At 38.4% G+C, this 10,000-nt stretch overlaps 1 protein-coding gene across 3 annotated transcripts in view; it reads left to right on the forward strand.

Moving 5' to 3' along the window:
* The window catches only part of LOC135198639 (uncharacterized), a 314,250-nt gene that overhangs the window by 217,462 nt on the left and 86,788 nt on the right, over positions 1 to 10,000 (forward strand). The window lies entirely within an intron of this gene.

Here is a 10,000-nt window from a genome sequence, read left to right on the forward strand (position 1 = left end):
GGACGGAGGTGACCGACTGTATCATCATCCGTGGCTTTTTTGAAATATACTCCGGCAATGATAAGATTATCTTGGGTTTTCAAATGGCGGTCTCCATGACGCTCGTATTTTAGCCGGCGTTTATCGCCCGTGGAACGGTCCCCCCTCCATTTGATGACCGGCCGGGAGGGGGGGGGGGGGGGTGTCCGGGTAGAGCCTGGTGGGAGGAGGGGTAGGGAAAGTTTTTTGTTGACCTGATGCCGATGTAGGTCCACGACCGGCCGACGTGGTTGGGGGCGTGGGCATTTATGATTATATATATATATATATATATATATAATATAGTTTATATATATAATTATATTATATATATATATGCTATAATAAGATTTATTTACATATATGTATATATATAAATATACAATAGTATATATATATATATATGTAAAAATTTATATATAATATATATACTATATATATATACATATATATATATATCATATTATATATATATATATGTCAAATTTCCAGAAACCCAAAAACGTATCCTGCACAGGTATGAATGAAGGCAAAAAAAAATCTCCTTCGTTAACTTTTGAGGAATCTATTTTGGCGTTGCAATTATTACAGTCAAATTGCGATTGTTATCAATTTTATATTTTTTTTTTTTTTTGCAATAACCTTTTGCTCTAAGACCTAATTTTACCTGATGGTCTTCCCATGATCTGCAACTAGCCATTGCAATGACATATCTTCAACGGCATTGCAATAAATCGGATATAATCGTCTTTGCAATAACCAATTATTTCACTCCAGGTGAGTAACATTGCAATAACTTCTATCATATCGGCATTACAATAACTTCAGTCTTAAAAACGCTGCAATAAGTTCAGTTTTACGGACATTGCAATAACTTCAGTCTTACCGGCATTGCAATAATTTCAGTCTTACCTGCATTGCAATAACTTCAGCCTTACCGGCATTGCAATAACTTCGGTCTTAATAACATTGTAATAACTTCTGTCTTAATAACATTGCAATAACTTCAGTCTTAATAACATGGCAATAACTTCAGTCTTACGAACATTGCAGTAACATCAGTCTAATCGACATTTCAACAACGTCATTCTTACGGACGTTGCGATTACTTCAATCTAATCGACTACAATAACGTCAGTCTTAATAACATTGCAATAACATCAATCTAATCAACATTGCAATAACTTCAGTCTAATCAACACTGTAATAACTTCGGTCTAATCAACATACATTGCAATAACTTAACTCTAATCAGCATTGCAATAACTTCAGTCTAATCAACATTGCAATAACGTCAGCCTAATCAACACTGCAATAACTTCAGTCTTACGGACATTGGGATAACTTCAGTCTAATCAACATTGCAATAACTTCAATCTAATCAACATTGCAATAACTTCAGTCTTATCGACTTCAATAACTTGAATGAAATCAAAATCAGCGGTATGGAGAGATCTAATCCCCCTCTAATCAGATAGGATTCGAACGTCCAAATTAAGTCTGGGAGGAGATTCAATATCTTAAGAGGCTTGAATAACGAGAGAGAGAGAGAGAGAGAGTTTTGCGGGCAGCTTTTGACATTCTTTTGTTGTGTGCTATCTTCTATATAGTACCCTGACCGTTCCTTGCCACTGGTAATCAACCCTCTCTGACCTCTGACCTCCTCTCCCCTTCCATCCCCCCTCCTCCCAATGCTTTTTCTTGCTATAAACCTACCACCACCCCTACTGCCCCCCCCCCCCCCCCAAGACAACCCCCCCCCCCCCCCCCCACAACTTAGGCCGAGGTCCTGTTGAAGTTAATATGTGGTTGTATTTTTTAAATTTTTTCCTCATGTTTGAGTTCGTGAAAATGGTGTTACTTTTGTGTGCTACTGCATCTCTCTCTCTCTCTCTCTCTATCTCTCTCTCTCCTCTCTCTCTCTCTTCGCTGTTTCATGTTCTTAATTACTTGTTTGCTTGCAGATACGTAGCTATTAAGTATTACTTGCGGAAGTAAGTATGACTGTTTGCAGTTCTCTCTCTCTCTCTCTCTCTCTCTCTCTCTCTCTCTCTCTCTCGTTCTTCTTCTTCCTATAAAATAATTTCCTTCGATTTTATCAAATTAAAACACGGTCTCTCGAAGTTCCTGTAAATGGTATCCATAAATTCTCTTGAATGAGAAAAAAAAAACTAAAAAAAAATTCCCCTTTGCGTAATATCTTACGAAAGGCCAAACAAGTATCTCCCCCCTCCTCCCCCTCCCCCTACCCCTAGCCCCTCCCTCCCCCAACCCGTAAACACATATATAAGGCCCCAGGAACGCCCTTGAATACAAGTTAATTAATTGTTGCGTATCCGCTCCTAATAAAGCAACGAATGGATGCGAATAAAATTAGCCCCTAATTAAGCCTTTTTCATCTCCTTGTTACTGGCCATCAAAGAAACGAGATTAAGTCAACGGTATGTCAGAGACTGTTGGCTTCCTTCTCTCTCTCTCTCTCTCTCTCTCTCTCTCTCTCTCTCTCTCTCTCTCTCTCTCCTTCCTCGGTGTTTTAATTAGCCTTCTAATTCCTTTTCTCATTGTCCACCCTGTCAATTTCTATTTTCATGTTTGAAACTTTACTTACGATTCAAAGTTCCAATCTCTCTCTCTCTCTCTCTCTCTCTCTCTCTCTTCTCTCTCTCTCTCTGCAGTGTTTTAATTAGCCTCCTAATTCTTTTTTCATTGTCTACTCTGTCTATGTTTATTTTAATGTTCGAAACAGTCCAGTCTCTCTCTCTCTCTCTCTCTCTCTCTCTCTCTCTCTCTCTCTCTCTCTCTCTCTCTCTCCCAGAGAGAGGAAAGGGTTATAGCCATTAGCGAGATACGAGATGCGCCGTAAATTGCGTTAGCCAGGAAGGAAAGATATGTGTAAAGAAAAACATAAAGGAAAGCAACTTTCCTAATGCAATTAAACGTAGACGGCGCATGCGCGTTGTTCCTTCGCATTGTCCCGAGTTCAGACGTTCGGAATCGATAGCTAAAAGACCCTTTTGGAAAAGGGGGAAAAGTTCTTGTTCTCTGGTTTCCTCTCAGAAGGGGAAAGTAGATATAGTACTTTCCCTTTAGAAAGGGGGGCAGAGTAGAGAAGAGTTGCTTTTGTGGGAGAGAGAGAGAGAGAGAGAGAGAGAGAGAGAGAGAGAGAGAGAGAGAGAGAGAGAGAGAAAGTTTCAGGGGAAAGTCTATCAATCAGTTAGACTTTGTCAGCCTACGAAATTTCAGTTTCAGAGGGAAGTCTAGTTGTTTAGACTTCATCTGTTGATGAATATTCTAGAGGAAAGTCTAATTTATAAGATTTTGTGTGTTGGCGAAAATCTCAGATAAGTCTATGTTAGACTTTGTCTGTTGGCGAAAATCTCAAATAAGTCTAATATGTTAGACTTTGTTGACGAAAAATTAAAACAAAAACCATTCCAATCTATCGACAACATTTCTTTACAGAAGATTTGATCTTCCAAACATATTCAAAACCAGAAAAATGTCATTTATAAACTACAATTTTTCCTCCATCATATGAACTTCATAAACTAAAATCCTATTCAGTCATTTTTTTAGAGGTTCTTCTCAAGTCCAGAGATTAAAAAAAGAATATTGAGAAAGTGAGAATGAAATTTGCTGGCACATCCAAAACAGACTCATTTGGGTACGGGGGGGTATAATGTAAGGACCCTAATCCCTGTGAAGGAGTCTCTCATTTGGTCGTATTTTATTCTCTCTCTCTCTCTCTCTCTCTCTCTCTCTCTCTCTCTCTCTCTCTCTCTCTCTCCTCCTCCTCCTTCTTCTTCTTTGTTTGATTATTTTTCCTTTCACGTTTGTAATTTATAAAAATTGCGTTTTTAATTCAGTTGAAATTTTAAAAAATATTACTAAATATATTTACATTTATTTCAAGATTTATTGTTCCAGGGTTTAACACACTTTATTCTCCAATAAATTCAAATTTACAAATATGTAAATAAAAGGAACCGTAACCTTGAAACTTGAAAACAAAAAATAATACAAACTTTATTAAAGTTCGTATCAAGATTTATTGTGTTACAGGGTTTTAACACAGTTTATTCTCCAATAAATTTAATTTTACAAATATGTAAATAAAAGGAACCATAACTTGGAAATCTGAAGACAAAAAAAAATAATAATTTTATGAAAGTTTGTATCAAGATTTATTGTTTCGTGATTTTATTCAGTTTATTCTCCAATAAATTTAAATTTACAAATATGTAAGCAAATGGATCCATAGTTTTAAATTTTAAAAAATTATGAATGAATCTATTACGGTTTTGTATCATGATTTATTGTGTGTCAGGGTTTTAACAGTTTATTCTCCAATAAATTCAAATTTACAAATGTGTAAATAAAAGGAACCATAACTTCGAAAAAAAAATAATAAAAATGTTATTAAAGTTTGTATCAATATTTATTGTTTTACGGTTTTATTCGGGTTATTCTCCAATAAACTTAAATTTACAAATATGTCTATGAAAGTACCCATAATTTGTTAATTTAAAGGGATAAGTAAGTCATTATTCCTCGTATCAAGATTGCCAAAAGTTATTATCAAGATTCAACAATAGGTATTCATATTTCAGTTAATATTTTCACTTAGCAATGAACCTCCACATTGCTCCAATAACTGAGAGAGTCCCATTTTGATTATTAATTGCCAATTACTTAAAAACAAACTATGGGGTTACCACTATAACGTGTAACTGCTAATTAATAATTGCAAATTACTTTTTTAAAAATTACGGGATACCACTAAAACCTGTAACTACCGCTTGTACCAGACCGCTGAGGTTAGTAAGAAGGCGAAGCATAATCGTAAAGTAATTGTAAATGACAGAAATACAGAAAAGTATTTTTAAATATATATATATTTTACAAGAATGGAGACCAGGAGGAAGATGAAAAAAAAAACACACGGAACTCGGACGAAGGAAGGTCGTAAAAAGATGCTGTAAAGGGAAATTAGCGTAGCGGAGGAGAGAGAGAGAGAGAGAGAGAGAGAGAGAGAGAGAGAGAGAGAGAGAGAGAGAGAGAGGGGTGAGGGGCGTGAGGAGGGAAAGGGGAAGGGGGGAGACTTGGTTTACATCATCGATTTTGATGCAGTTTTATGCATCGCTTGTAAAATTCTTGAGGCTGGAGGAATCTCTCTCTCTCTCTCTCTCTCTCTCTCTCTCTCTCTCTCTCTCTCTCTCTGATAGTATACAAACTTCTTGGAGATTAGGGGCTTGCAGTGGCATGTACAGATCTCTCTCTCTCTCTCTCTCTCTCTCTCTCTCTCTCTCTCTCTCTCTCTCTCTCCCCTATTTACGTAACCTCGCCTTTTCATAGACGTATCAGCAGGGGAAGAGTGACCCCTGGATAAGCTAATCAGTTATAATTCGTGGGACGGACGACCATCTGATTCTGCCTCTGTGAATATTGACAGCTGCAGAGTCAGGAATCAGGAAATGGGGCGAAATGTCACATTATTATTATTGTTATTGACAGGGCCGATATCGACCGATAATAATTGCTGGTAATTGTTCTGAACCTTTTATATTGCGCTGGTCTGTGAAAGGATTGGCTTTGGAGATTTATAAAATAGGATTTTTATTTCTTTTTTATTTATTTATTATGGGGAGGGGCTAGGGGGATTGGTTAGGGGGGGGGTTATGTGTCTCGTTTTTCTCGTAGGTTTTGTGAAGTGTGTGAAGTTGGTTTTAATTTTTTTATTTGTTATTTTGTTATATATTTGCTTTTGTAAGATATGGGTAGTTTATTAGATATGTCTTGGTTCCTTCATTTTATTATATATATATATATATATATATATATATATAGATATATATATATATATATATATATATATCTATATATATATATATATATATACCTATATATATATATAAGCATATAAGCATAAGCGAATAGCACAGGAAAATGATAGTCAGAAATCCAAGCGCTTTCGTCTTTACTAAGACATTGTCAAGGAGCTCCTTGACAATGTCTTAGTAAAGACGAAAGCGCTTGGATTTCTGACTATCATTTTCCTGTGGTATTCGCTTATTTAATGAAGTCACGTGCATCTACTAAGTAAATTTTCAAGAATATATATATATATATATATATATATATATATATATATAATATATTATATAATATATATATATATATATATATTCTCATCCTTCATTTTCCAGTTTTTTTTAAAGGAAACTTAGGACAATAATAACGCCAAAAATAAAAATATAATATATTTCCCAGGATTACGACTCGTCCAATCTTCGACATGGTCGAGAACATTCTAACTACAAAACTCGGGGAAAATGAGAATTTAAACATTCATCTCCATTCTATCATGACGCAATCGACAGCTATTTATAAATGTGGGAGGTCGTCACAACTCATTATGGCTCCGCTATTTATGGCGACTGAAAAATTACTTTATTTAATTCTTCGCTGCCATAAAGCTGACCTCTTCGTGAGGGACCGTTGAATTAGTCGTGACTTCGTGTTTGCGTGTGTGTGTGTGTGTCTGTTGGTGTGTTTGTGTGTGTACTATGTGTATGAGTGTGTATTTGTGTAGGTGTGCAATGGTTTTAATGAGAAATTTCATCGTATTTGTACACAGCCCATGAAACTGTTAGTCACGACCCATGAAACTCTCAGCCACGGCTCATGAAACTTTCAGTCACGGCCCATGAAACTGTTTGTCATGACCCATGAAACTCTCAGCCACGGCTCATGAAACTTTCAGTCACAGCCCATGAAACTATTAGTCCCGACCCATGAAACTCTTAGCCATGGCCCATGAAACTCTCAGTCACGGCCCATGAAACTCTCAGCCATGGTCCATGAAAAACTCAGTCACGGCCCATGAAACTGTTACTCGTGACCCATGAAACTCTCAGCCACGGCCGATGAAACTCTTAACCGCGGCCCATGAAACTTAGCCACAGTCCGGTGGTGGCTTATGTTGCCGGCAACTACTGAGGCTAGAGGGCTGCAATTTGGTATGCTTGATGACTGGAGGGTAGATAATCAGCATACCAATTTGCAGCCCTCTAACCTCAGCAGTTTTGAAGATCTGAGGGAGGACAGAATGAAGTGCGGACTCAGCCATGGTCTGGTGGCTTATGTTGTTGGTACCTATAGCACTGCCAGAAGTACGATTATGGCTAACTTTAACCTTAAATCAAATGAAAACTACTGAGGCTAGAGAGCTGCAATTTGGTGTGTTTGATGACCGGAGGGTAGATAATCAACATACCAATTTGCAGCCCTCTAACCTCAGCAGTTTTGAAGATCTGAGGGCAGACAGACAAAAAGCCATCTCGATAGCTATCTTCTACATCGATCATCCGTCCATTTTGTGGAAATAATCAACTTCCTTTCCTGGCTAAGTTTTCCCCTCACTGGAAAACCTGTTAAAAGAAGAAAATTAAAAAAAATTGCTATAATATTCTTTCCCTTTTCAAGGAGGGAAATTGAATCGATTACCAACAACGCTTCACTCTAGACGTCAGTCAGGTAAGCAGGAGAGCGCATGCGCCCCATCCTAATAAGATTTATTATGGTATAGCTATCTCGTTCTCTTCTCCTCCTCCTCCTCCTCCTCCCCCTCCTCCTATTCTTTCTCTTCTTCCTTCTTCTTCTTCTTCTTCGGGATAAACCGATTTATGGTTTATTTACCACTTTTCCCCCGACGGGAATCACTCATTATTATCCTTGAGGTACTGAGAGAGTGACTCGCTGTTCAAAATGATTTAGAAACTTCGAGAGAGAGAGAAAGAGAGAGACTTGCTTAAAGACAGAGAACGGAGGGAAACTTAGAGAGAGAGAGAGAGAGAGAGAGAGAGAGAGACAGACAGACAGAGGGACTTACAGACAGAGAAAGAAACTTGCTTAAAAAGGAGACAGGGAAACAGAGAGATTGAGAGAGAGAGAGAGAGCGAGAGAGAGAGTTACTTAAAGTCGGAGAAACAAAGACAGAGAGAGAGAGAGAGAGAGAGAGAGAGACGCTTGTTTAAAAAGAGGAAAAAAGGAGAGAAACTTACATAGAGAGAAAGACAGAGAAAGAGAAACTATCTTAAAGAGAGAAAGAGAGAAAGACTAATTCTTTCCTGTCAGCAGAATCATTGAACGATTAGCATCTTGCACGACAAACGCCCCTTCCCCCCCACCACCGAGCCCCACCGAGCATCCAACCCCGACAACATCCCTTAAGATCTCATCTTGCGGTTTCCTGGTGACATCTTACTTGCCCGGGCTTGAAGGAACATATATTATATATTTATACATATACTCGTATACATATGTATTATCTCTCAGCCACGTTCCAGCTCCCCGATCAAAACCATGCAACGGTAGTTGGGTCGATGAATCAATTAATCCTGGGGTCTAAACCGCCCGCCCGAATCTCCGTGAATTTTGAAGAGGGAGGAATGTGTCCGAACTTGGAGAAACCAGACATTTCTCTTTCCGGTTCAATATTTTGTAGGTTGACTGTACTTAGTTTTTTTTAAGTATATATTTATTACTCGGCTATTTACTTCTTAATTTATTCTGCATTCTATATGGTTAACACCGAACGATAACTAGTGACTGAGAGAGCGAGAGAGAGAGACTGATTGAGTGAATATCGTATACGGGCGTCACAAAAATATTGGTCATCGAAGCCTAATAGAGATTTTGTATTTAAGGTAAGAGAGAGAGAGAGAGAGAGAGAGAGAGAGAGAGAGAGGAGAGAGTTTCAAACTACCTCTGGAAAATAAGCAAATGAAAAATGAAAAAATAAAAAATACACAACCTTATGCATTTCGTCCTGATTTGGAGGTACACAACTTACATTGGGGTCCACTACAGCTTTATGTTTGGAGGAGGGGGGAAGGGGAGAGGGGAGGATGGTCGCTAGCTTTGTTGTTTTAAATAAAACTTTGATGAGCAGTACTTCATTGAAATTCTGTACATTTAAATGTTGGTTTATAGTTATATAAAAATTTTAAGTTTGGCAGATGAATCTGTGTGTGTGTGTATGTGTGTGTCTATCTGCCTGTCGGTCACGGAGCGTATTTTCTGATATAAATTAAATCGTCAATACAGGGCAATTTTTCCCCTTTTTGAACGTAGGCTTCATTGAAGCCTCTTATGGTCATAAACCTTCTTATACTCCTAACTAGATCCAAGTGACGCTCGATCTTTCCAAGTCATTTCTGATCTGAGCCTCTCCAGGTGGGCCGGGGGGCGAATGAAGCAGGGAAGAGGTTACGGGAGTAGGTCTGGGGCGGGGGGAGGGGCCATGGGAGTGGTCTCCAGATAATTTAGGTGGAATTAAAACTCAATATTTCAGGGGGCCAAACTTTTGCGCAGCTGACAAAGTGCTTTTCAGAAGCACTGCGACGGTTGCGTTCAACTTCCCCAGCAGGGGAGACGCCTTAATAACTGACAGCTATTAATCACTGCTTCCGAAGGACTCAGAAAATGAGACAAAAGAAAAAAAAGAATATTGATGGGAAATTTCCAATCTCAGATTTCCCAAAAAAAAAAATTTGGTAGAGAGAAACTTATTGGAAAAGATTCAACTGGCAAGAATTTCTGAGGGTGATCAGGGCAGTCGAGTCTCTTCCAGGGGGGATGGAAATCCTTCCAGAGGAATGGAAATCCTTCCAGAGGGATGGAAATCCTTCCAGAGGAATGGAAATCCTTCCAGAGGGATGGAAATCCTTCCAGAGGGATGGAATTCCTTCCAGAGGAATGGAAATCCTTCCAGAGGGATGGAAACCTTTCCAGAGGAATGGTAATCTTTCCAGAGGGATGGAAATCCTTCCAGAGGGATGGAAATCCTTACAGAGGAAAGGAAACCTTCCAGAGGAACCGAAACCCTTTCAGAGGAATTGGAACTTTTCCATAGGAATCGAAACCCTTCCAGGGAAATCGAAACCCTTCCAGAGGAATTGGAACTTTTCCATAGGAATCG

This window comes from Macrobrachium nipponense, chromosome 22, assembly GCF_015104395.2.
Source record: "Macrobrachium nipponense isolate FS-2020 chromosome 22, ASM1510439v2, whole genome shotgun sequence".
In the NCBI taxonomy this organism is placed as follows: domain Eukaryota; kingdom Metazoa; phylum Arthropoda; class Malacostraca; order Decapoda; family Palaemonidae; genus Macrobrachium; species Macrobrachium nipponense.